The sequence below is a fragment of the Strix uralensis genome, chromosome 2 (assembly GCF_047716275.1).
Source record: "Strix uralensis isolate ZFMK-TIS-50842 chromosome 2, bStrUra1, whole genome shotgun sequence".
Taxonomy (NCBI): Eukaryota; Metazoa; Chordata; class Aves; order Strigiformes; family Strigidae; genus Strix; species Strix uralensis.
The window spans coordinates 115,476,598-115,503,925 of record NC_133973.1 but is presented as its reverse complement, the minus strand read 5'-3'; the positions used below and the strand labels follow the sequence as shown (position 1 = coordinate 115,503,925).

The window sequence follows — 27,328 nt, the reverse complement described above, 5'->3', positions numbered from 1 at the left end:
CAGCCCCCGCCGCCCTCCCAGAATCAAGCCCCACCAAACCCCCTCAGCGTTAAGGTGCATGTCTGTATAAATATAAATCCATTTGAGGCCTGGATGACCAGAAGCTGGGTTCAGTAGAAATTGGGTCGCAAGGGCAGGCGGGCAGCGGATGCCTGTGGCAGTCAGGAATGAGGGCAGGGGTGCCCCGGAGGCCTCTTGCAGGCGGGAAAGGGGCGGCGGCAGTGGGCGGGTGAGGGCGCAGGCCCCGACGGCAGCGTGGGGCAGATGCCAGGCGGCAGCTTGCTGTGAGGGACGGGGCATGGGCGCCCGGGAGCCGGGGCGCTGGGTGGGGAGGAGGCGGCTGGAGAGGTGCAACAGGGCCAGAGCAGCCGGTGAGGCGCCGGGGGAAGAGGCGGCTGCTCCTGAGCGGCAGGTAGATCTTGGGGGGAGGACGGGACACGAAGACACGAAAGCCCCGCGGCAGCCAGGCGGCGGGAGCCCCAGGGCAGCCTACACACCCCGGGGACTTCGGCGGCCGCACCGAGAGGCGGGAGCGAGGCCTGGCTTGGCGGGGGAGGGAGAGAGAGAGAGAGAGAGAGAGAGAGAGAGAGAGAGGGAGAGAAGCGGCGGGGCCAGCCCAGCCGGTCAACGGGAGAAAACTGCCCGCCCCCGCGCCCGGCCTCTTGCGAACCCCAGTAGGAGCCGCTGATTGACAGCGCTCCCCGCCCTCCTTGCGTTTTCATTGGATGCTCTCCACGCCGATCAACAATGTGTGCGGCGAAGCCCTGGCTCCCATTGGCGGGATTTTCCCCGCCCCTCTTGGCACAGGCCAAAAGGGAGGCGAGGGGGCGTGTCCCGAGGCCGAAGGGGCGGGGCGGCGGTGTGGGGCGCGGAGGCTTAGCCCGCGAAGGCGCTCGGCGGCGGTGGCGGCTGGAGCGGTCGGGAGGCGGCAGCGGCAGCGCGGGATGGGACGGAGCGCGGCGCCAGGTGGGTGTGGGGCTGGGGCTGTGCTCCCGCCTCCCTCAGCCGCGGCGGCGGGAGGGAGGGCGAGCGAGCGAGTGAGCGGTGCTTGGGGGGTCTGTGCCCCCCTCGGGAGCCCGGCGGCCGCCGGGAGGGGCGCTGAGGGGGAGCAGTCTCTTTTTAGCGGTGTCTCGCCGCCAGCCCGCGGGGTTAATCCCGCCGTTGCCCTGTGGGAGCCCCCTCAGCGTGGCGGCCCTTTCTCCTCAGAGCCGCGGGGAGGGCAGCGACGGGTTGCGCCGGGGCTCCTCGCTCTCCTCTGGCCCGGGCTGAGCTGCCCGTCCTGGGGCCCTCGCCTCAGCCGCGGGGGGAAGCTTTGTTTCTAGCCCTCCTGCCGGCCTCGGCCCCTCGCCAGTCCCTGGAGCCGCGGGCGCCTTCCCCTTCCCCCTTTCGGTCCCGGGTGGGGGTTGCGGAGTCCCCCATGCGTGGGGTCGAGGAAGGGGCCCCCCAACTTGCGCTTTTCGGGGCTGGGCGCTGTCTTCCCCGCAGCCCAGCCCCGAGAAGCGCAAGCTGGGGGTCCTCTTCCCCGCTTGGGGGGGGGAATATCCACGAGTGGCCCCCGCACCAGCACCGGGATGTGACACCGGCAAGTCTCTTCTGATATCGAGCGGTCTTCAAGTACTTAAAAATAATCGTCTTTGGCTTGGAAGGGCGCTGGGAGTCCTTGACAGCTCGGGAACTTTTAAACCTTTTTTTTTTTCCTTTCTGTTTGTGCTTTTTTGCATATTAAGTGTTTTTTCCACTTACTCCTTAAGTGAATGTGTCGCTGAGAAGATGCTGGGATGTGGGGAGTGCAGGCATGTGAAGACAGGGATTTATTGCAACTGCTGAATGTCTAATGCTCGCTGAAAAGTGGTTAAGAAATGCTTTATTTATTCTTCTCGTTTCTAATGCAGTTCAGTAATTGCTGCAGATAACTAGCGGGAGAAGGACTGATAGTTTAGGCTGAGCAACAGTCTGTGAAGTGGGGCCAGTACTTGAGTGATGGGTTATTGGATGCAGTTGTGAGATTCCTTGATAGAAAATACTTCAAAGCACAAATGGTTTAGTTTGTGTGCTGTTTGTCCAGGAATAGGAAAAAGCTGTGTAGCTGTGGTTCTTTGTGCCTCTTTTGTAACTACAGGGAATGAGGGGAAAGTACTCCTATTAGAAAAAGATGGGGGCAAATTATGAAAGTAGCCAGGAACTTCAAGAGACTTGAAATCTGAGGGTGAGATGGAGGAGGTCGTTTTGCCTTGCCTATCATGCAAGACTGGCCTTTTTTTTTTCTTTTTAAAGCTTTACTTAAGGAATCAAAAAGTATTATGTTTATAGGAGACAGATTGTTGTTTTGACTTTGCGTGAAACAATATTTTCCGTAGTAGCTAATAGTGTGTGTGCTTGAAGAAGGGAATGAAGTAATGGAATAAGGTTGCAGTTCTTATACTCCAGCACGCTCTCCCATGCTACAGCAATCTGTAGCTCAGATGCTAAGTTGTGTAGCCTCTAATACATGGAGCTTGACGCGATACGGAATAATTATGTAGGCTACCCAAGTTGGAAACCTGTAAGATTAAAGTTACAAGTTGCAATGCTTGCGAATTTAAAGATTCAGGATTAAACCCTGTATTTGAGCTGTGAAACTGAGCTTTGTTAGTAAGTTAGAGCTTACTTTTGCCTTTAAGTTCCATCAGAGGAAAATACGCTTAAGATGGAAGGACAGTTATCTGCCCACACTAAAATACAAAGGCCCTAAGTCATTCTTACTCATTAAGGATGTGGCTTTCAGTAGCTCCTGTATGAAGGATGCTTTATCTGCAGCTCTTCAGTTGGGACCAGGACAAGACCACGTTCCACTTGAGCAGTGTGGAAGCTTGATTTATTTCCAGCTGAATTTTGGGCATAAGTTGTGCAAAGCAAACTTTTATTGCTTGGTGGAGGATTAGTTTTGTGTTTGTGTTGCTAGCAGTAGTGTGAATGTAGTTATTAGGTGGTGAACACAGAGGTTTTGTTGTACATGAAATAATATATAATTGAGCCAGTCCTCTTTCTTCTCCTTTTTCATGGCTCTTTTCTTCAAATAAAGAAAAAATACAAAACATTTTTTAATCAGATACTGAAACAATAGTCTTGATTATACACAATAGTTACTGAAATTGTATGGTCTTTGCTAATCTTCCTGTTTGTCTATGGAAGTAATAAAAGATGATTCTATATGTCAGAAATAGAATTGCTTGTGCTTTAGAAAGGGACTTTCATAGCAGGAATAAGTTATTGAGGCTTCAAGTTTGATTTATATGGTACAATGTGTGTGACACTTCGTAGTTAATAGCAGCATAAACCTGCTTTGTTTTTCAGTATATGCCTTGTCTGTACAACATGCCTCAAAGGATTATGATTTTAGGACTAGCAATATAAACTTCTTGCAGACCAGCTGCTCTTCCATGTGACTACTTTAGCTCAGGTTTATTTACTTTATTCTTCACTGAGAAGGTACATGCCATATATTTCTCTGAAACAAGAATAACAGTGTCTGCAGACAATGTTCCTGTATGGATGAAAGAGGAAGAAAAGCCATTGTGTAACAGATGATAGGAATATTATTTTGAAGTTTCTTATGTGCAGTGATCAGCAGGACAAGATTTCTAAAAACCAAACCAAGCTAGAACAGACACTTTGGTGAAGAATTCCAGAAGAGTTGATGGTAGCTGAGTGTTAAGTCACTGTATCGGTGTCACCTGGACAGTGAATTAGCTTTCATGCCTTTGCAAGTCTTCCCTTCTCAATTAAACTTCCTGCATGGATAGTTACATGTTGGTGTAATTTGTAGTAACTGGAGTGGGAAAGAGCCTTGGGAGGAGAAAATCTGCATGGAAGACTCATGGTGTTAAAAGATAAATATATGCAGTTCTTTTGATCCCTCCCACAGCACTTCCAGAGCTCTTTTGACTGCTTTTAGTGAGGAATGAGTGAGAAATGTTGTTGCAGTTAATTGCAGTCTGCTCTTGCAGGCCTGTCTTTAGTTGGTGTGTACTTGATATGGTCTTGTAACTGAGCTTGAATCAGATATAGGTTGTATAATACAGCACGCTTTGGCCTTTTTAATTCAGTTGTGATGTATTGTTTTCTTCCTGATTCATGTGTGGCTCCAATTAAAATGTTTGGATTTCTTGTGGTCATTATTGTAACTTCTTTTTATTTTATTTTTGCTTGCATAGGATATGGAGCCACAGGCTGTGTATCAGGTGAATTGAGCTACTAGCACAAGTTACTAAGCAGGCTATGCATGTCCAGTGGGTTATGATACTAAGTTTTGTCAATTACCTTAATAGCAGAAGGATATTAATTTACAGTAATGATGAAGTTGCTTTTATCAGTCTCCCTTAGTAGTTCTCTAATCTTAAATCAATTCAGTATATGCAGATCATTAATAGGATTAGATTGCAAATACATGTCTTCCCAGTGTTATATACAACTGTATGTTACTTTCAGAAGCTTCCTTATACAAGGAATACTATGGGTCACAGATTGTAACTACTTATTCTCTTAAAAGAACAGGTAAAGAGGTAGAGGGTGAATATTGACTTCTCCATATGGAAGACTCACATACAGAATACCTGTAATGTAAGAATTGTACTCAAGAATTAAATTGAGGCATCTTGAGCCTAAGCTCTGTAGCAGAACTGCTGTAGCCCTTAGATTCTCTCTTGAGAACTTAGTCTGCCTTTAGAGGTAATAATGAGTATAACCTGAAGTTACATCAGATTTATTTCTTCAGCTTTAACCTGTAAGTGCTTTCCTTCACACTTCCTGTTACTGAGATCTAACTGTTCAGAAGCCAGCCTGTTATAAAAGCTACTGAAATGCTGCACTGGGGTGTTTTTTTAACTGGAAAAGCACTGTTTTTCACCCCTCTTTTGAAAACTTGGATAACTGAAATATTTTTAGCTGCTGATAGAGGTCATTTCTTTTTCCTCTGCCAAAAGGGGAAACAAAACATTTGTGAAAGAAGTTAAGAAATTTGTGTGTAGAAGCAGCTGGAGATCAAAATGCAAGTCTTTATGCTTGTTTAGGCTGTAAACTAGGAGTTTATCTTGTTTGCTTTCTTTATTTTTGGCAGGTGAGATAGCTGGAGAACTTTTGCTGGAGGTTTGTTAATATGGTAAGCATTTGTTGGATTTGTTTGTTTTTTTTTAAAAAAACAAATCCGGATTTATTTGTTAGGGATTTGTAGGTGTTCTGAATGTCAGCATATTGTGAATTATTTTTTTCTTTCACATGCTTGAAATGCTCTACCATTAAACTAATGGTGTTTTCTGGGTCTAGAATTGATCGCTGTTATGTGTTTGGGATTTTTTTTTTTTTGCTGGACCTCTCCACATAGCAGAATTTTAGTTGCTCTTTTTTTCAGGATTCTTGGAGCTCCTTCTTACCTGTTGGTTACAAATATTATCTCTTTATTCTTATAGAGATTTGGTAGTTAGAAACACACACTGTCCCCTATCACTGTATTTATTAAACGTAGAGCATCTTTAAGCAATTTTGAATAAACAGAAAAATTTAGTGTTATTCAGGTTGAACTTGATTGATGTTTGTGTTTGTTTCAAATGCAGATGTCAGTCTAAAATAAAGACAGTAGAGCAAAATATTTTCCCATCATTTGTATACTATCAAACAGATTATATTTAATGTCTAGGTTTTCTTCTAAACATTCATAACCGTAAACTTCCTTGCAAGGGTGTTTTGGTAAGAAGTAATGAAAAGAACCAACAGAGACTATTGGGTGCTGAGTCAGAGAATTGGCTAAGCATTAGTGAACATAATGACACACTAAAATAAGTGTCTTGGACATGGCTGGCATGCAGATGGTTTTGCTTTAGTTTTTGAATTAATCTTGCATTCTGTAGATACTTAGGTTTTATAATAGTCTTCAGAATATGATGCTCATAAGTGACATAAATAAAGTACTTCAGATATCAGTGGTAATTTGAATCTGTTCAGAGTTCATATTTTACAGTTGTCATAATTGATATAAATAGAAGTAGTTTATACTAAGGCAGTTGTAACTTCCATTAATCTGTCAAAACCAGCATTTTTGGTTGACTTAAATGTATTTTTCTCCAGGACAAGAAAAAACCCGAGGTTTTCAAATGTTGTGCACAGAATTACAGCCTGGCATGTTTTCTCTCTTGTTCCATAAATCAAACTTGTATTTCACTGTTTCTTTGGCATGAGCTTTTATTGTACATCCCTGTTGTTGAAATCTGACCAATATAGAAACTATAGAATAATTTCCTGTGGTAAAACTCTCAAGCATTGTTCATTTACACAGCAGTGTGCACAGATAATGCACAGATAAATCACACTGATGAAAAATATTTATCACTATTAATTTTGAATGAGACAGACTTTTTGGAGGCTTATGCAGTGATTATCTTTCTTCCTCTGCTGGTGTTAAAGCATAGTTAAGGCTTGTTTGGTTGTTGTGACTATGCATTTTAATATGTTTTCAGGATGGTTTTTTGGTACCTGAATATATATATATATACACACTTGATTTAGAGTTCTGTATATATTATGGTGATTCTCAAGTCCTCTGTCAGCCTTCTCTTTGCTCATAGAACTTCAAAACTGGGAATGAAAGTTTAAATTATAACTAGTGAAACTGCTGTTTAATGCATGATCTTAAAGAAATTGATAGATTAAAAAAAATTCTTCAACTTTGTAGCAAGTGCTACAATTATATTTTTTCAGACATTTGAAATTTTACATAAGCCTGTTTGATACTTTTCATTAGGCAAAGAGTTCTGAAAAACTTTGCTGTCAGCCTTTTCTAACTTTTTTCTTTGAGATTTTCTTGAAATTTGCTTGTTGAGTCTAAGTTAATGTTGTCATGTTTTCAGGTGCCTGGCTCGTCTATGAGCACATGTAACTGTTTTGTGTATATTTAAGCTGTTCATTGAACAGTGAAGTACTAAAACAGGGTGCTGTTTGGGCCGGGACTATGCTCGTAAGGTGTAGAGGCTACTGCATCTTGTGAAGTGCTCTATTTGGATGGCCACGCGCAAAGGCGGCCGCGTGTATTTTCCTGTTGGGTTACCTGAGTGGAAGCCCTAATTTTTTAGGGATGGGTCTCTTAATACCAAACACTTGCTGTTTTACTGTTAATGTGTTAGATTGCTCATTTAGGAAACACTTGTGTCTCCTTGTGAGGAATTGAGCTGATCTTACATTTTTCTTGGAATGCTGTAATTTGCTACTTCTGCTTGTATTTGTCTGCGTTCCTCTTTAGTGTCTTTTCCTCTAGGTTGCTGGGTGGGTAGTTGGATCTTAGCATACAGTGATGTTCTGGATTAGTGTGCTTGCTTCATGATTTATGAAGCCTGTTTAATGTTCTTAATGTATTGGTAGATTATGAAAGCAGAGGTCACTGATAAAATAAAATACACAAACAGTTTTGGGCTCCATAGTATAACAAGGATACAAAAATACTAGAGTGTGTCTGAAGGAGCCCAACAAAGATGGTGAGAGGACTAGAGGGCATGGCTTGTGAGGAGCGGCTGAGGATACTAGGTTTGTGCACCTTGGAGAAGAGGGTACTGAGGGGAGTGACCTCATCACTGTCTAGGACTTCCTCATGAGGGGAAGCGGAAAGGGAGGTGCTGATCTCTTCTCTCTGGTGTTGGGTGATGGGGCATGAGGCATTGACTTAAAGGGGAGGTTCAGATTGGATATTAGGAAAAAGTTCTTCACTGAGGGGGTGGTCAGGCACTGGAACTTCTCCCCAGAGAAGTGGTTGTGACCCCAAGCTAGTTGGGGTTCAAGAAGTGTTTGGACAATGCTCTTGGGTATCTGGTTTAACTTTTTGGTTTTTCTGTGCAGACTCAGTTGAACTTGATGGTCCTCATGGGTCCCTTCCAACTCAGGATAATCCATGATTCTGTGATAGCATGAAAGTTATAATGTAATAGCATTTTAGAGGCCTTAGAGGACTTGAGTTTCACTGACTGTTTAGAATAGTGTGTGCAAAAATATTTCCTTTCACTGATACATTCATAGAAACTAAAAGTGAACAAAGCACCTCATCAGTGAAGACTGAAAAGCATATATAATCTCATAAAAAATGTTTTATTCAAGTCTAGTTGCCAGGGAAAAGAGAACACAATGTTAAGACTGTGTTTAAAGGACAATGAGTATAAGTTGGGAATTACTGGAGCTCTGCCATATTTATAGGTGGAGAATGTTATATAAAATGTGACCATCAGGACTTTCTTCCATGGACTTGTTAACCAGTTATCTGCTTGTCACTTGCTGCAGAATGAGATGCCATTGACAGGGCTGTTAGTAGGGGCTGGGGTTCACATTCAATCTGGGGGTGAAATTTATTCCTGTGCTGATGACTGTAATGGCCACCTGAGTTTGAGTATTTACTTATTTGCGGGTTTATAGTTAATGTCTGCAGTCATAGCTGAAGCAGGCAGCTGTTGCCCACTCCTCCCTCTCCAGTAGCTTTTTCTTGTGGCATAGCACTGCTGTTCTTGCAGTGCCTTTCTTTGAAGGTTAGAAAGGGCTAACTTGTCTCTTCTGTTTTCTGCTTCTGATGCCCCATAAGGTAAGGACGGTGGTGTTTGGGTCGCTGTTGTGTACCTGAGTGGAGAGGCCGGTTAGAGCAAGTGAACAGTATATAACCCCTGGATCCCTAACTTATTTTATAAAAAAAAAAAGGATGTTAGAGGTGTACATGGATTCTTTTCCGCATTCCTATGATGTGGAAAATTAAATGACATTAGGATATGTACTTTCCTCATCGCCAGAGACCTTAGTTCTTCAGCTGATGGATCCCAGATTTCTTGTGCAATTTCATAGTGGCAACTCATAACAAGTAATGGTCAGAGAGCTTGTGTATGTAATCGGTGACAGGCATAATATATCAAAACATGTTAACAGTGTTCTAGTGAAAGTTGGAATTGATTTCTGGATGTTTGGTTTGAAATCCCATAGTGGAAAAGGTCAGTATTCCATGATGCTGAGGAAAACCATTCATCTGCTGTGGACTTAGTTTTGTCCTAACAGAGCAACAGGCAGCTGTGGGGACTAATGTGCTACAAGACAAGGCCTGGGAAGCTTGTTTTACTTAGAAACTTCAAACAGCCTTTGGAAACTCTCCTTTGAGAAGTTCTTCTGCCTCATTACATGTGAATGAAGAAATGAAGTTTGAACTTCTGAATTAGAAGAGGGGCTTTAGTGAAAATGTGGCTTTTTAGTTCTTTCTCTGACAGCAGTTAGAACTTGCTGCTGAGTTTTCTGTAGAATGTTGAAATTGTCTGGAACTCATCTCAGCACAGGTTTATTGTAGAGTTATTTCCTGGGAAAGTGCTGTTTTTCTTTTTCAAGCTTGGCTGCTGCTTTGAATGCTTAAACAGCTGCAAACATGGAAGAGATAATGCATCACTTCAAATGAAGCCTACATTTGATTTTATGCTGAATTTGAAGACACTCTCATACATGTATTACTGTTTTTTTCACATAGTTTGAATATTGAAGTTCTTTCTAACCTCTTCATGCCAATTCAGGAGCTGGAGTGGGGCTGCAGTTAACTCTTAGTCATATTTAAAGAGGATGTCTTGGTACAGTTATACAAGTGGTTTGGTTAGTTTCAGGTTATCTAAGTGTGTAGTAGGAGAAGGGTATTTGCCAGGCTATGCTAGACAAGCAGATGTGCAAGCCATGAGCTTTCTATCCACCCTTTTTGCAGAAAGAACCAGGAACTAGCAGTTCAGGGGCTTCATTTTTTTCTAGATGGAGGGGATCCTGTTGTCTTCAGCTCAGTCAGCTTGCTTCTCTTGAAGCTCTCCATTCTTCAAATCCTACAGGTCTTGTACATCTTCACTGTAGCAATCACTTTATATTTATAGCAAGTAGAGAGTTGTAGAGCTTGTGCATGGCAAGTGTGAAATACGTGAATGTTGAAGTGATGAGGTACAAATGCCTTCAAGAGGAGTGTCTGAGAATGCACTGAGGTACAGTCTTCCAGCCCTCAAATGAAATGTAGCTGTTAGAACATTTGCCTCTAGCATCAAACACTGCTTATACTTTTGTAGACTATCTTGAAATTTCAAGCATCCTTTGATTCAGGGTGGATAATTCTAAACAAGCATGTAGATAAGATTAGGAGCAACACCTAGTTGTAGCTCAAGCTAACAACGCTGTAAAGACAGACCTTCGTGTCTAGTTGCTGAATTTCTGTGCTGGATTTGCACTGCTAATGACAAGAAAAGCTTCCATGTTGGCAGACTAATAAGTGTTTGGGGTTTTGACATTAAGGATTTTTATTAGCCTGAAATACTGCTGTGATATCATAGGGATCCTGACCTTATTTTTCTAAAATATTTGCTATTATACTGGAGCAGGCACATGCTTTGCGATAATGTTCTGGTTGCCATACTAACAGTTCTGAGGGCCTTTCTAAGCTTACATGGATCTGTAGCTTGCTGTCGTATAGGAGATGATATTATTGGTCACTCAGCTCAGTGAAGTGTTTGTTGTCTGACTACTTGGCTTGATGTTGGAGCAGGTTTAGCAGCCTTCAGGAATTTCTGTATCTTGGAGGGTCATGGCAAGGTTTTGTTCAATGGGATTTATAACTATTGGCAAAAACCACTGGGAAGTGGCAAGTAAAACTCCACAATTGGGGAAAATTCCAGAACTTCTGTTGTTGTAGATGCTTCAAGTTGACTAAATATTTTATGTTACTTAGTAAATGAGTCCAGTTACTACTTCTTGGAGTTATTAATTAATAAGGGATGAAGTCAAATACTGTAGCAGATCAAACCCTTGTCTTAAAATTGTGGCTTTCTGAAATGCGCAGAAATAAGTCTTATGCAGTATGTAGTCCAATTTGCATGTTTCTACTACCCATTCTGTCTCTTAATCTGAAACTATTGAGGCAGCAGTGAAATAACCATATTTATTGGGCAGGTAGTATTTTTGCTGTCTGGGACAACAGCAGCTGCAACCCCAAATCCATCTTCTCTCCCTGTCCTATGTTTTAAGATGAAGCTGTTAATGTTCTTTGTGTGCTATTTCCTCACTCGAATTTTCTGTTCCACTTCCTCCTGCTGTAAACTCTTCTATGCATTGCTTCTGAAGTCTTTTACTTCCCTTTCAAACTCTCTCTTTTATATCCTAGTATTCTCCATAAGAAAGAAATGCATTGTGATGAACTTCTGCTTTGTGTCATTTCTGGTAAAACCCACAGATGCCTTTTTTTTTTTTAGGGAGTGAAATGCTTGGAGATGTTAAAAAACCAAACCACAACAAAAACCCTCCCTGCTGCCACATTCATCCCCAAAGAAACTTAAAATGGAGGGAAATAGAGGGAAGACATGAAATGTAAACCCTTGCCAAATGTAAACCCTCCTTCCCTCAACTGAGTGAACAGCCTACTATCAGATTTCTTTAAGCCACAGAATGTTATTTTTGGCAGGAAGATCAGAAAGAGTATTCTTTCTTTTAAACAGTTGTTGTTTGGAAAACAAGCATATGTCTGGCATCATCATGGATTTCTAAAAGAGAAAAAAGTGATTTTATTTTCAAAACATGTAGCAAAACTGTATTTTCGGCAGAATCAAATGTTAAATGCTTTTGAAAGCTTAAATTTACTGGTGTGTCCTTACAGTTGGTTGTCAAGGTTGAAACAACAAGCACAGTTAGCCCTTAAGCTGCTAAATGCTAATCATAGCTTGGCAAGAGTTTTCCTCAGCCAAGTTACTGAGCTCCAGAGAAACACACAGGCAATCTATAATAATTTTTTGAAATTTTTCAAAGCTATACTTAAGTGTTGAGGTTCAGATATAAATAAATGAGGCTTTATTTTATGCTCGTGCTAACTGTGATAGGGACTGTAAGACCTCTGGCTATTAATCTGTAGTTTGACTACCCCCAGTCTTGTTCATCTTGGTAGAATTATGGCTGTTAATGCCTTTGAATATGAAGCATTAGAAAATACATTGACGTAAACTTTGTAAACCTAGGGGGTGACAGTCTAAACAGTGAATAGCTTTGATTTGTTGGTCAAAGATAACTTTCTTCATGCTTCATTACAGAACAACAGATACAGCATAGAACAGTCCCAGTTACCCTAGAAGTTTGTCTAGGTTCATTCATTTACAAGGATAGGCTAAGAATGAAGAAGAATCCTGTGCTATAGCACTGAGTGGGAAACATTAGGGAGGTTTAACTGTGAGAGTAGGAAGCATGGGTATTGAATCTAGAGGAATAAAACCAGTGAATTTAATTGAGGGTTACTGAAAGTTATTTTCTTTAAGATGTTCAACCTGATATTTTAGAACTAAAATACATAGAAGAAACCTTGAAACAAAAGCTTGTGTGAAATACAGAGCTTGAAGGACAAGTGTTCTTTTGTTTAAAGTGTGTTTCTGAGTTTTCTAAATCCACTTTGAACAAAAATAAATGTAACTGTGGGAAAGATAAGACTGTAGAAATAATTAAATTTCACTGTGGTTTAGTTAATTTGCATTATATTAGTAGTGTTCTATAAAATATGCCTTCCATGCTTTTTTGCTCATTTCTGCAGGTATATAATGAAGTGTTGATCCTCTTTCTGGTTCAAAGCATGCAGGACTTGCTGATTTAAATCAAATTCTTACTGGATATTAAAAGAAGAATGAACTTGGTCAAAGTGGGAAGCATGTTTTTCTTTAGGCTTGAAACAACTTTTGGTGATTCTGAGTAGAAAAGAACATGACCTATGGAGCCGCTGGCCCATAAGGATGCAGTAGCTGCAGGTATCCAGTCCTCCCCTCCCACCTGAAACAAAAAAATGTTAGTTGTGAACTGTCTTATGCAAGACTGGGATTTACAGCAGTTTTATCCAGGAACAGATATTCTGAAGGCTTGGGAGAAAGTGAAGTTCTCTTCCTTATTAATGAGTAGTGTCTGCCAGATGGATTCTTGGTAGCCAAGAAGAGGCTTTAATAAATCACGCGACTGATGTAGAAAGTTTTCACATACTTTGTATTTTTAATACCTTTTGTTCCCAATGCACAGATACATTGCTTTAGAGCCGGTTGTGCTTGGGGATGCAAAAATTATTTACTGTTGATAGTATAATATCACTTTCAGTGACTAAATCAGTGTTCCCCTTCTATGCAGAAAGACAGCAAAGAAGGTAAGTTGCAAAGGGGCATGAAATCTGAAAATATGCCTCTTGTGTGTTCTCATGTATGTTCTCATGTGCTTTTGTTTGAATTCTGGCTAATCCCTTTTATTTTGCTTCTTATTTCTTCAGAAGTGCATCTGGTACAATATTCATTGTTAAACTTTTTTCTCATAAGTCTGTTTATTGCTTAATAAATATCTCTACTACATTCTAGTTTTTTATCAGCTGTATTGTAATCGTACAAGAACTTGGAAAGTTTAGTCTTAGTTTAGGCCTAGTCAGCTGTGTCTTTAGTTTACTGGGCTTGGTTTAAAAAAAGTTCCATAATCCCTTTAGAGGGAAGGGAGGGTTGTGCTAAGGAGAGGTCTTGTATTTGTGGGAAATAGGTATTGTGTGGGTTCCCACTGCTGGTGCAGTATCACTCTGTGAAATAGTCTGGGTTTAAATCCCAAGAAGTCTTAACTGCTTTGGGCAAGTTCATTTTGCAAAGATCCAGAAGCTGGTAGGGGAAGAGAGAGTTCTGCTGATACCTGAAATCCCATTGACCTGTTGGTCCAAAATTTTATGTGGTATTGTGGTGGTTTTTGTTATTACTTAAATGATGTTTTCCATTAGTAGTTGTTAATTACTTGAGTAAAAGAAGAAAAAGAGTGGTCAGATGCAGGGAGTCCAATGGAGAAGGAGTTTTGAGATTAAAATTCCACTTAATTGTACAAGCTAGACTAATGTATTTTTTGCACAAAACAAGTGGTCTATTTGCCTGAAAAATACAACAAAACATCACCAGTGGAGGATTGGTGCTGGTGTGTGGTTGGGCTTTTTATTTGATTTCTGTTTATATTTAGGGGAGGATATTGCTATTTTTGTAGCGGTAGGATTATATCTAGAAAGCTGTCTTGATTGAAGTTGTGAAATCTTGAACCTCAGTCTTTCAGTGGGTTGCATGAGAACAAAGATCATTGTGTGGATGCCAGTTACTGTGACTTTCTATTGGGAAAATACCCTCACCCCATGATTGCGTACTTTGTCCTGATGGTTGATTATGTGTTTATTTTGAAGCACTTCAACATGGGCTTGTCCTAATTATAGCTTAAGTTGTCCACTCTAAAGTTGCAAGATTCCCTTTTACAGTAGTAGCTTTGGTGCTTTTACATGTTATTTACGTGTTAACCTGATAATAGGCTACTCCTAAACAAAAGCCTTTCTCAAGGGCAGGGCATCTCTGTACTATTGTCATGCTTGAGAATGAGGTAGGTGGAAGATTTTGTTCCCTTTGGTTTTCTTCTATGTATGCCAGCAGCATGGTTAAATCTTATTTTCTGCAAGTCTTGACTTCAAAAAAAAAAAAACCAAACAAACCAACCCTCAAGGATATAGTTAGTTGACTAGTGTAACCTAAGCACATTTAAATGCCAATTGTATATTTCCATTGGTGTGAATGTCCCAAACATTTAAGGGCAACAAAGTTTAAAAACTTAGTGTTTTCAATTCGGAGATCTGAGCTCGGATCTTCCATGTGTGTCAAAAGAAGAGAGAAAATCATTAATGAAACCTGTTTTGAAATTTTTTGTTCTAAAGGAGACCTGCATGGCAGGAGTGAAACCGGTGAGACAGGAAGTGTGTTGCCAGTAGTTTATGGAAATGCCAGTTTATGCTGCTAGTTAACAGAAAATACCATTATTTCTGCAGCCAGTAAGCTGTGAAAACATAGAATCTTAAAAAAACCAATGTGATTCCTGTGGTGATCTGCAACAAGAGTTGCTAAAATAAGAAAGCCAGTATGCATCTGTACTGTGCTGAAATAAAAATTGTTATGTGGGATCAGGTAATACTCTTAAGTGGTTCCTCATAAAGCAGGCTTTTGAAAAAAAAAAAAGAAACCCAAACCCCCCTGAAACCACCACCACCAAAACCAAACCCAAACGAAACAAGGTTCCATGCCTTCTTGGATGATCTGTTTCAGTTCATTGTACTCAATGCAGAATTTGCCAGGGCTTTTGTAACATGTAATAACATGAGTGGTCTGCTCAGCTGATTGTTGTGCTTATACCACCTCACCACCTGTTAGTCATAGAGGTCACCTATGAAGCATTTCAAACCAAGGTCACCTGGGGTAGAAGCATAAAGATAAGGCTTCAAGTTCTCAATCCAATGTGGCTTTACTTGCTAGCTTCCACACATCTGCAATGCATGTGCTTATGTTGTTTGAGCAAAAGCTTAACACAGTGAATATCAGTAGTTCTCAAACATTTAATTGAACCTCTCTTTCTGGTAACAGTTTGTTCCTCTACTGTTCTTTTGCCAGCACCAAGCAGCTGTTAAATGAAGAAGGAAAGAGGAAGCAATATGTCACAGCTGTGCAGCTCTGGCCCTGTCTTCTGGGAGGTGGAGCTGGAGCCCCAAAGCATTGTGTGGTTTCTGTTTTCCTATATGGAGGTGGGAAGAGGTGGATTTGAAGTTCTGCCAGATTCCCTGCTGTCCCTTCTCTCCTCCTTCCCATCCCAGAGCAGAGTCATCGGTAATAACCAAAATATCTAGCTGCTTCCATTCCTGAGTGTAAGCCACATGTTGCTTTGGAGCTGTCAGCGTCTGCCTGGGCAGGCATGGTATTGCCTTGGGACATGGCATGCTTCCTTTCCTGTGTTAGGTTCTGTGCCTCCGCTCCTGTCTACATAGTGTTAAAGACAATAGCTTTTGCTCTTCAAATGAAAAAAAAAAAGCTACTGCAGATTTCTTGGTGGCCCATGCTTTTCAGTAAACAGTTGCTACTGTTTCAAAACATTTAAAGTGTTTTTTTTATTCCAAAGTCAAGGTATTTTGCATTTTACATGATGTAAATCTGTATTTAGTTATTGAAAATAATCTATATTATTTGCAGTTTTCAAAATCTTCAATAGAGGAAGGCAACAGGAGCAGGATTTGAAAATGAAGTTGAAATGGGTATTTTATAGTTGTTGGAAGACTGAGGAAGGGACACAAGCAAGAAACAGAGAATAGGATGGCATACCTGCAATCACATTATTATGAACTATGAAGAGAGATCTGGCATGTATATGTATACATACAGTATTGTATGTATTAAAAAATGTAGGGTTCCTTAGACTTGGTTATCAGATCAAGATTTTTTCATTGTTTCAAAATCTCTTCATGGAAATTACCTTTGTAAGATGCTGCATTTGTGGCAACTGATTGCTTCCCCCTTGAATAGAAAAGACTAAACATGGCTGTGAAGAATAGGATTTATTGAATTTATGAGAATATTTAGTGGGAACAGGCAAATCCGATCTCTTGAGTTAGTATCAAATGCTTGGTGTTGAGTCTGATGATAAAGCAGTAGATAACCTGGACGGGTTATGCGATTAGGATAATGAAGTTTATACTTTTCCTTACCCATATTAAACAGTATGAAGTAGAATTAGTTTTAAAATTCCCTTTTATGAAAACAGGTCTTAATTAAAACCATAAAAATCTCAGCTTTAAGCCACTTCAGCCTCCTTTTAGAAAGAAAAAGTGGACTTTATTTCACATACTTCTGTATTTCTGTGATTTGTTTGACCTTCCTAAACTGTGAAGCTCCTCTACATTGAATGAGATTTGAGGTCATAGATCCATGCAGAACTGCTTTAGTTTAACTGGCTTATAAATAAAAATGTTAATAACAAAAAAGATCCAAAAGAAACAAACAAAAGTGCCTGTTGCATCTGGCCCTTTAAAAGCAGGAGGGGAAGAAAAAATGTTGAGAAATTGGGATAAACTTGAACCATGTAGTTAATACTAGAGTATGCTAATCTCTTTCAAAAATAGCTCTCCAGCTGGGGTATAAAATGGAATAATTAAACACATAAGTTTCACCTGTTAAAAATGCTTTAATCTCTCTCCCTCTCTTCTCACCCTCCTCATTTCTTTATGTAGTAATGTCCTTAATTGAACCCTGTATGCGGTCAACTGTAAGGAGTCACTGTTTAATTCCACTGAGTTTTGATTTTATAAATGATGGCTTTTTAATGATTAATCTGATACCTATGTCTGCCTAAAAACAACTTGAGACTTTCAATTTGGGGAAAATGTGCACTCTTCACAAATAACTTCCAGTCAGTGTCCTACTGAACCTTTATAAAGGTTTTCTATATCTAGAGAGATTATAATATGAAAGGCTTTATAAATACTAAGAACTAAGTTGCAATAGCAGCATACCTAGGTATGTACATATGAGAGAACTGTTCATAAGAACAAAATATAATATCTCAGTTGGAAGGCACTTAATCTTGTCCAGTTGCCTGACCACTTCAGGGCTGAACAAAAGTTAAAGCATGTTATTAAGGGCAATGTCCAAATGCCTCTTAAACACTGACAGGCTTGGCGCATCGACCACCTCTCTAGAAAGTATGTTCCAGTGTGTAACCACCCTGTCGGTAAAGAATTGCTTCCTAATGTCCAGTCTAAACCTTCCCTGATGCAGCTTTGAATCATTCCAATGTGTCCTGTCACCAGATACCAGGGAGACAGATCAGCACCTCCCTCTCCTCTTCCCCTCCTCAGGAAGCTGTAGAGAACAATGAGGTCACCCCTCAGTCTCCTTTTCTCCAAACTAGACAAGCCTGAAGTTCTCAGCCACTCCTCATAAGACATTCCTTCCAGCCCTTTCACCAGCTTTGTTGCCCTCCTCTGGATGCATCTGAGTACCTTCACATCCTTCTTAAATTGTGGGGCCCAGAACTGCCCACAGTACTTGAGGTGAGGCTGCACCAAGGCTGAATACAGTGGGATAATCAGCTCTTTTGACTGGCTGGCTATGCTGTTTGCTGCACCCAGGATGTGTTTTGTTTTACCCTCTTGGCTGCCAGGGCACACTGCTGAGTCCTATTGACCCTGCTGTCAACCAGCACCCCCAGATAGATCCCTTTCTGCAGAGCTGCTCTCCAGCCACTCCTCTCCCAATTTATACTTGTGCCCAGCTTTACTCTGTCCTAGGTGCAGAATCTGGCATTTGGACTTGTTAAATTTCATTCCGTTAATCACAGTCCAATGCTCCAATCTATCTAGATCCCTCTGCAAGGCCTCCTGTCCCTCAAGAGAGCCGAAAGCAGCTCCCAGTTTGGGATCATCAGCAAACTTGCTAATGGTGCATTCAACTCCTGCATCCAGATCATGGATCAATATATTGAACAGGACTCGCCCTAGAATTGAGCCCTGAGGAAGGGTGCTGGTAACCAGTTGCAGCCAGGTGTAGCCCCATTCACTGCACCCCTTTGAGCTCTGTCCTTCAGCCAGTTCTTCACCCAGCGCACCGTAAACCCGCTCATCCCACAGCTGGGCAACTTGTCCAGAAGGATGCTGTGAGGGACAACATCAAGAGCCTTACCAAAATCCAGAAAAACTACATCCACCGCCTTCCCTTCATCCACTGGGCAGGTGACTTTATCATAGAAGGATATCAGATTAGTTAAACAAGACTTTCTTTCCCTTTGTGAACTGTCGTTGACTGTGCCTGATGATTACATTATTCTTTAAACACCTTTCAATAGTACCCAGTATAATCTTCTCCATAATTTTTCCAGGAACTGAGGTTAGACGAACAGGTCTGTAGTTTCTCTTCCCTTACGCCCTTTTTGTAAATCGGAGTAACACTGGCTAGCTCCCAGTCACCAGGGAGCTCCCCAGAGTCCCAAGACCTTTGGTAGATGATCGACAGGGGTCCCACCATAACATCCACTATCTCCTTCAGTACTCTGGGATGAATCCCATCAGGCCCCATGGGCTTGTGAATATTCAGCTGATACAGCTGGTCCCTTACAATTTCAGTGTCCACAAATGGAAAGGCACCGTACCCACAGGCGGGGTTCTCCAACTCAGGGGACTGGGGAGCCCAAGGTCTATCAGTATTATTGAAGACTGAGGCAGAAACAAAAAACTACTGAATGCTTTTGCTTTTTCTTTATCCCTATTAATTAGGTAATCATCTTCAACAAGTATTGGTCCAATGTTTTCTTTAGACCTCCTCTTGCTATTTATGTACTTAAAAAAGCCTTTTAAGGGATCATAGAGCAGTTTACAAAGGAAGCAAGCCTCATCTCAGATGGGTTTTCGAACAAAGGATGTGGTGTCTGAGGAGAATGTATTTACAGGGAAGGTGAGATTTTTCTATGAGCTCAGGTCTATACCACAAAGCATCATTCTGTCTGCTAGGGTGAGGATGTGCCTGCCTCCTGTTCTCCAAACACGGAGTCTTAATGCTCTTCTGTTTTTCCATTTCTCTTTCACTTCCAGGCTATAGGGAAATTAGTCATAGTGATGTGAGTGGTTACTTTTTACTAGATACAGATGTAAAAATATGTCTTGCCCCTGGATGGGGTGTGCTAGGGAAAGCAGCTGCTTTCTTGATCTGGCCTGTGACCATCTGCATAATTCTGATTCCATGGAATTGAAGCTGGCTCTCAGCTATGGCAGTGCTGAAGAAGATACCATTAAGTATGACCTTGCTGTTGCCTCTCTCCGTGTTGCACTTCTTTATAGATGTGATATTGTTTCCCTTTTAAAAAATTATATCAGAACTGTTTAATTTGCTTTTTTCTTAGGCATTCTGAAGCCTAGTAATTTCATTTATCAATCTAGTAGTTAGGTGTCTAATTTTATTGGTATATATGTGTACATGTGATATTTTTGGCTAACACTTTTCGGTGGGGTTCTGTGTCCTAGTCCTACGCTGATTCATGCTTCCCTTTTTCTGCCACTTCTCGCTAATGTTATGAAACAGAGTACAAACTGCATGACCTTCTTCTACTTATGGAGAAGTTTGAGCTAAAGAAAGTCTTAAGTTTTGTTCAGGGCAGGGTGAAGTCCACTATTTGTTTTGAATATTGACTGCTAGCTGCTATCTCACAATATTTTTTGTATTGCTCATGTCACCGTATCCACTTTTCTAAGTGAAGCATTTAATTTGAAAGCCTGTACCTCTCTCTTTCCTGTCATCTAGCCTCGGATTGATCTCTTTAATGAGCCTATGGGTTTTCTTCTGTGTGCGGTAGGTACTTACACAAAGCATCTGTCTAGATGTTCATACTTTGTAGCAATATCTGCTAACCACAAGAAATGAGATGGAATGCTCCAGAAAGTAGAATTTAAGGGACTTCTTAAGCATGTTCTTAAATCTTATTAACTGACAAATAGAAAGCTCCTCCTGGCTGGGTGGGCAACAACTGAAATTACAGAGGCTCTCTCTGCTGAGGAAGGTCCAGTTTTAGTGTTGTTACTCAAGTGGATCTCCACTTTGATGTAAAGCCAGCAGCATTCCTTTATATAAAGCATTAGGGAGACATCTCTAGGCACTGGGAATGGAGTTAGGAGGGACCTCTTCACTTTTGTGTAAAGATGTATGCACCAAACTTGTGGAGAAGAGTGTGGGGCTATATTGGGAGGAGGAGCAGGCTGATAGAACAGAGGGCTTGTGCTGTGAGATGAGGATTGTTACCTGTGAAGGTTTAGGGATAGTAAATTCTGCCAGCAAACCTTTTCAGGTGTTTGAAAACATTTTAATATTGACATCCCAGCTGAAAATTGTTCCTTATCAGAGATATTGGACTTCTTTGTCAGTCATGGGAGAATCTTTTCTTTTTGAATTGGAGATCGGACAATGAAAGAGCTGCTTCCTGCCTGTTGTGGTTGGTACTAGTAATTTGTGGTATAGCCTTATCTTTACACTTGACTTCACTTGCAGTGCGGACCATTAAGGAAGAGAATGTTGTCCTGGGCAAGCCTCTTACTGTGAGGTACCAAAGAGGTGAGGTATGTGAGGGCTGGTCAATGCTAGCATGTTTCTTAGCAGCCAAGAATGTCTGACAAACCAGTGCTGCTACTGGCTGGCTCACAGGCTTGATGTGTTGTCTTTTGTAGATTGCAAAATCTCTGAAGATCAAGTGTTTAACCTCAGAAAAATTCCACAAGATGTTTAGGGTTTTGCCAGCTTCCAGTTTAGCTAATCTCCTCTGTCCAATACTGAAGGACAGCTATACTCAGGCAGTGAATATTTGTGCCATAATCCAGTGAGTGAAAATGAATAAAAGAGATATCAGGTACTATACAACATGAATATTTTTACTTTGTTATCTGCTTGTGCTTTAAAGAAAAACTCCAAGAGCTTGAACTTGTTTGGAAGGAATTGCTGGCAGAGGACACACTGGGTGTTGTGACCAAGTCTGACCTTCAAACTGGTTCTCAGAAGATATGGAGTAGGAAATTGTCCCTTAAGGGCAGATTGCTTTCCGCACTCCAAGAAGAGTATGTGTCCTACATCTGCATTTCTGGATCAAGCCTTGTTTAAAGATAAGAAACTTTCTAGTTGTCTTGATCAATCTTATGAAAGCTGCTTAGGATGGGCCACCAAGAGGCCCTTGGTTCTAAGGAATTGATTGTATGGCTCTTACAGAAAAGGCCCTTACCCCACTGTAGAAGCACTTAAGACCAAGTGGGACCTAGCCACTAATTGATCTGTAGTTCTGCTCTTTGAGGACTCCGAAAACTGTCTGGGTTTTTCAGATGTCTGTTGTAGAGTTACAGTAGTTTCCAAGGTTTGAGTTTCATGCTTTTAAGATTGAAGACACACAGGAAGCTAACAAGGCAAATCAGTATCGAAGATTTAAACCACTTCCTTTTTTGTGTGCATGCACTGATGAAACATTTACTTTGTAATTCCCAACTACAGTAATAAGCTTTGGATCTCCATATATAAAACCATGGTTAAAAACCCACCCCTCACCCCAGAAAACAGACTTCAAAATAAAATCCTTATTTCACCATTTTCATGATGACGATTTGGATACTTTTAATCTTCAATCTGTATAAAAGTTAATGTCTTGCATTAAATCCTTTATTTTTTTTCCTGTGGATTTCTGAAGTAATCCTCTGTGTGTCATATAGCTTGTTCTTCAAATTGCTTGCATACAATATCATTTCTAGGAGCCCTGTTTAGAAAGTTTTAAAATATTGATCTTAAACAATTCAGCTGGATATACATTTCTAACCAGAAGTCAGTGTTACACATTCTGCGTATCTGAAATCTTATCCTGTTGGAACTATTCAGTACTTTCTGAAATTTAGTCAGTGAATATGAGTCAAGTGGGGCACTTGGCAGAGGAGTCAGTGATGTACTTGGTAATGAGTAAGGACCTTTTCATAATGGCTCTCATTGAGATTTCTTTCTTGAATATTTTATGGGAAAAAGAATCCATTCAAAATGGAGCATGTATATTCAGTTATGCCAGTGGATAGATATTGCTGGACTATTAATGGTGTACTGAAATATACTCATCTTGCATGCCTCTGCAATGTTTTTTTCATCATAACTATGTATCTTAAACATAGAACGTGTAATGAGAGTCCAGTGTTTCTTCTTCATCTTATTCTGGGTCTTTTTTAATAATTGACTCTAAAAAATAAAAGAAATCAGAAAAATCTGATTTTAAAAAAAGATATAAGACTGCTTGGCATTGGCCATCTATTGATGTTTTTAACCATGTAAGGATTTGTACTAGCCCCTGGAATATATCAGGATAGTTGATCTCGTTTCATTGTAAAAACCATGCAAGAGTCTCATCCTTACTGTTCATGCGGTAATTTTCTTCCTGCTTCCCATTGCTGTATAGGTCAGACATTGCTGACCTGAGAGGAGAGTTCCTTCATCACAGGATGGATTCAGTGATGCCATTGACATAGTGCAGCACTACAGACATTGTGTTGGTGTAACTGATGGAAGCGGTGAACTGCAGTGTGTGGACAGGAGCGAGTAGCTAGTGTGGGGAATGGGGAACCTCATAAGGTGCCTTTGCTGCTGAGAGTAATGTAGTGTGTAAATATATCCTCAGCCATCCTGACAGTACTAGAGGGTTTGAGTTCTATATAAGTTCCAGTCCCCTTGTACTAGGCTAGTGCTCTGACATCTGTTCTGTAGTGTTTTTCAGTCTAGTACTAATTGCTCCAAAGCAGACTTACTGTTTCTTGAACCATAGGTATACTGGAATAAATCACTGTAGATTCAAATCACATAGATAATCGGATCCTGTCTGACATAGTTTTAGTCAGGATTGCGAAGCCGTGTTTGGAAGGCACCTTCCTCATATAGTACCTATTCTCATGATAAGATAGGGAGACCTCTGAATGTCAATGAACTATATGTAACTGAGCCTTTTATAACGTGTGACTTCAGAACAGTTCCATCTGTAAGCACACAAACACTTAAGTGAGGACTAAAGCCTTGACCAACTGGTAGATCTTAGTAGCAAGCTGACTAAGGGCAATACTATATTTAGAATAGGTGGCCACTGCACTAACACTTTCTGGAATTGAAGTGGGGGCACCATGATATTAAAGCTCTAATATTTTGAGAGAGGATGAAGGAAATTCAGAGTGGTGACAGTGAGCAAGAAGTGTTGTCAGGATACTGATGTTGCCTTTGAGAAATCTGTGTGTGGTGACTTTAACAGGGTCTAGCTCTTCTAGATGCTTTGGCTTTTTTATAAATCATGTTTTATGAATGTGTCCTTGAAATAGAGAAGTTCTTTCATCTCTCTTGTAAATTTTTATTTTCTAAAATGTCTAATCAAGTTCCATCAGAGAATGTATAGCAGCAGCCTTTAAAAATATGGCTGTAGTATTAGTCTCTTATGATCAAATAGTCTAGTTTAGAGATCATCATTATACAGTTCTTGCAGAAGGGGCAGCTATGTCTTAACCACAGAAACTTAATTTATAAAAATTTAATGTATGACTAAATGTTTATTGTAAGTCAGAATATTCTCTTGATACTAGGATCTGTAATATTTTCATGGAAACAGTCTCAATACTTTTGCAAGAGATTCTCATTGTTTTTTTAGTGTGTTTGTTTTAGTGGGTGTTTGTTTAGTAATACTGAATTTACTGTGAAGTATCTTGAAGAGACTCAAACCTGGTGTTTTATTAGGCTTTACTATAGGGCACTATCTCACATTTTTCCATCCCCATAGTCTTTTAAGTGGGTAAATGTTACCTTCTCTGCAGATATTTCCAGTTTAAAAAAAGGGGACATTGATTATAAAATAACACAAGCTATTTTCTTACCTTGATAAGATTTAAGCTGTAGCATGAAACAATGTTTAGCTCAAAACAGTTAAAAGTATGTCTAGATTCTGGTCATGCATGTTTTAGTAATTTTTAACTGATCACTGAACTTGATTTTTTAATGCATATCTTTATTATTGAAAAGCAAAGTTGAAATTTGTCTTTGTTTGCAGAGAAAGCCACCTGAATGTGCTAGCAAGTTACAGAACAGTTGTCTTCTCAAACGTATAAGTAGAAAGGATATTCTCTACTCCCTTTTTTAAATGGTAAGTTGTTCAAGGGAGCTCTTGCTTGAACATACCTTGTCATTTACTTTGCATTTGTGTGAATCTATTACAAATAGCTTTGAAAACTGTGGTAAGTCCCTTAAACTGAAGACCAGTGATGAAACTTGGAAACTATCCAGAAAGTTTTGAGTTAGCATTGGGAAAGGAGGTTTATATTTTTGTGGTGTTGCAGATATGCTGTATTAGGCCCTGAAACAAATGTCAAAAGCACTGCTAGCTCAGGAGACAGTATCATTTAAACACTAATCTTATTGTGTGGAAAACAGAAATAAATTTACTTTATTCATGGATGTTCATGAGATATTGGATTTATAAATTTGCATCTGTTAATTACTTTTACCCTGTATAATCTGTACTTTGCTGATGTGTCGTCTTGGAGATTTAAACTAAATCTGTTGGGGTTAAATGTTTGACTGTGTGCCTCAAAGTGCAACGGATAATAAAAGATTTATATTTATTGATATTAAACTAGCTCTGTGGGGAAAAATCCCCCCTCTCCCCAATCTGTCTCAGCTGTGACATGCACACCACAGACTTTTAGATGAGGAATATCTGTTGTGTTGGTGGAAGAGTATGAAAACAGCTGTGTTGCACTTCCTTCACTGTGTGGCATAAGATGTGGGCCACACTGGGTGGTACTAATGAAGGACTACTGGCAAAGTGCAGACAATTTTGTTAGAATCTAAGTAAACCTGATTATTATAACTTTTTTTCTTTTAGGGGGCTGCAGCTTGTCTGCTTCTGTAGTGGAAAAGAGAAACCTTTTGAGCAGGGGAAGAAGCTGGAGAGCAGGTTGGTTTGTTCTTCCTTCTGAGAGGATGAGGAGGTTAAAAGAAGTATTAGCTACTCATAGGAGAGATGGCTTTCTTCCTGCATTGCACACCACAGTGCTGCCTTTGGCAGAAACCGCAGCCAGCCTTGCTTCAGATCTCTGAAATAAGCAAAGCATGCAGCAGTGCTTTAGGATGCTGTTGACTTTGCCTATGTCAAAGCTGACCCTGGCTATAATCCTTTGGTAGACTTTGTTCCCTCGGCTGAAATCCACATGCTGATTTTAATTCTGAGTTCTGATTATATACTTGATGATATTTAAGATGCTTATCAGTATATATGTTGTGAAACAGATGGCACCCTACATCAGGAAAGACTCAAAGAAAGGTGTTCTGGAGAACTCTGCTATGTATCCATGCATCCACAATGTCGAGTAAGAAATTTTACTGTAAGGGATGAGGGGATGGGGAAGCAGTATGGTGCACATAGAAATGTGAAAGGTATGGCAACAGCCTTGGAAGGAGAGGGATGAAAGAAAACCTGTTCTTTCCCCCTTCTGCCTCTCCTGCCGTTCCTATTTAATGGTAATGTAACTTGGTGATTATCTACTCAAATAGTTTGGAAAAAAGATCACTTGCTGTAAATTTCAAAGGTGTCAGGGGAAGTAGTCTGCAAAAAATATGGTAAACCTAATGGACGTATCGAAGACTGAAAATATGGTTCACTACTAGATTATTAGATTAGCGTATTGCTTAATGAAACGGTGAGATTTATTCTTCTTAAGATATGTATTTACAGGTGACCTGTTGTCACACAGGTGTGCGCACACGAACGTGTGTGCAAAGGTCTCTCCAGTAGCTAATCCATATCTGTGGCCACTCCAGTAGCTGACTGTAAGAACCCTGATCTCTCCGGTATGTGGCCCCCAGTTTTATGAGGTCTCTAGTAGCTGGCTTTACAGACCTCTTCTCCTGCTCTTTGGATTAAAAAAAGACTGCCGTCACTTCCAGTGTTCCTTTTTTCCTTTTTTTTTTTTACATTATAAGCTTAACAATTGTTACAGCACTGTTACATTTCAGTTGCATTTCATGCTAGATAGAGACATGGTTGCTTGCTTTTATTCATGGGATGTTGTAGAGATTAGTTGTTAGAGGAATAAGAACCTAGGTTTAGGAGTATTTTACGTAGGTTGTATTTATTCATAAAACTTAAAAAGTTATTTTGATATATTTGCTGTTCATACTCAGAAAATATTTGATAATACTACACTATTTCTTTGTGCAGATTAAGCACAACTTTCACATACAGTTTAATTGAAAGGTATCTAGTGTCTGGAGTTTAATGTAGTTGAAGGGTATTTAAAGACAATGCTGAACATACTTGAAAATAATCAGCCTTTGATTTTTAAAAATATTAAAAACTAATTTTAAGCATAACAAATTCTATTTTTTGGTTGAACGCTGATCATTCGTGTATCACAAACGTTCTAATAGGAGATACAATTTGGCAACTACCTGGTCAATAAAATGACAAGCTTGTATTTAAAACTAATGATTGATTTCTACAGAAATGTAATACTTTTCTTCTTAAATTTCTGCTTCAAAGAATTTCACTTACATTTCAGTAATAAAAAATTTAAATGGATTAATTCACCTGTTTTGCATGCATAGTGAGGCATTTTCATTTTAAATCAAGTCATTCATTTTGTCACTTGGATTATAATTGTGCCTTGTCTTATCTGGATTTCCTACTGTGTTTTGCTAATATAAATGCCCCCCAAAGTTGTCAAGGTGCTCAAAATAAAATACAACTATTATACGTTTGTGAAAGCTGCTGATTCCTTAACGTGCCATCCTGTGTTAAGTAGCATGCACCAGATTTGCTAAACTTCCATTGTAATCCTACAACAGTACACTACAGAAGTGTTCCCCACAAAGAAAGTTAGAGAGCATGTAGTCAGGAAGGAGGTACCAAAATGCAGGGCTTGACCCTGGTCCTTACTGGCCCTGAATGTCAATTCACTAGA

The 27,328-nt window shown here is 40.2% G+C and overlaps 1 protein-coding gene across 5 annotated transcripts in view; it reads left to right on the top strand.

The window, feature by feature from the left end:
• The first annotated feature begins 855 nt into the window (after nt 1–855).
• Nucleotides 856–27,328, top strand: part of WASF3 (WASP family member 3) — a 74,155-nt gene continuing 47,682 nt past the window's right edge. For 3 of the 5 annotated variants that reach the window (XM_074859937.1, XM_074859931.1, XM_074859932.1), the window contains exons 1-3: nt 869–966; nt 24,418–24,510; nt 25,252–25,323. The gene's annotated coding sequence lies outside the window, so the exon portion shown is untranslated. Of the gene's footprint in view, nt 967–5,101; nt 5,138–24,417; nt 24,511–25,251; nt 25,324–27,328 lie in introns of those variants that run through there. The other 2 variants (XM_074859933.1, XM_074859934.1) reach the window with 2 other exon arrangements.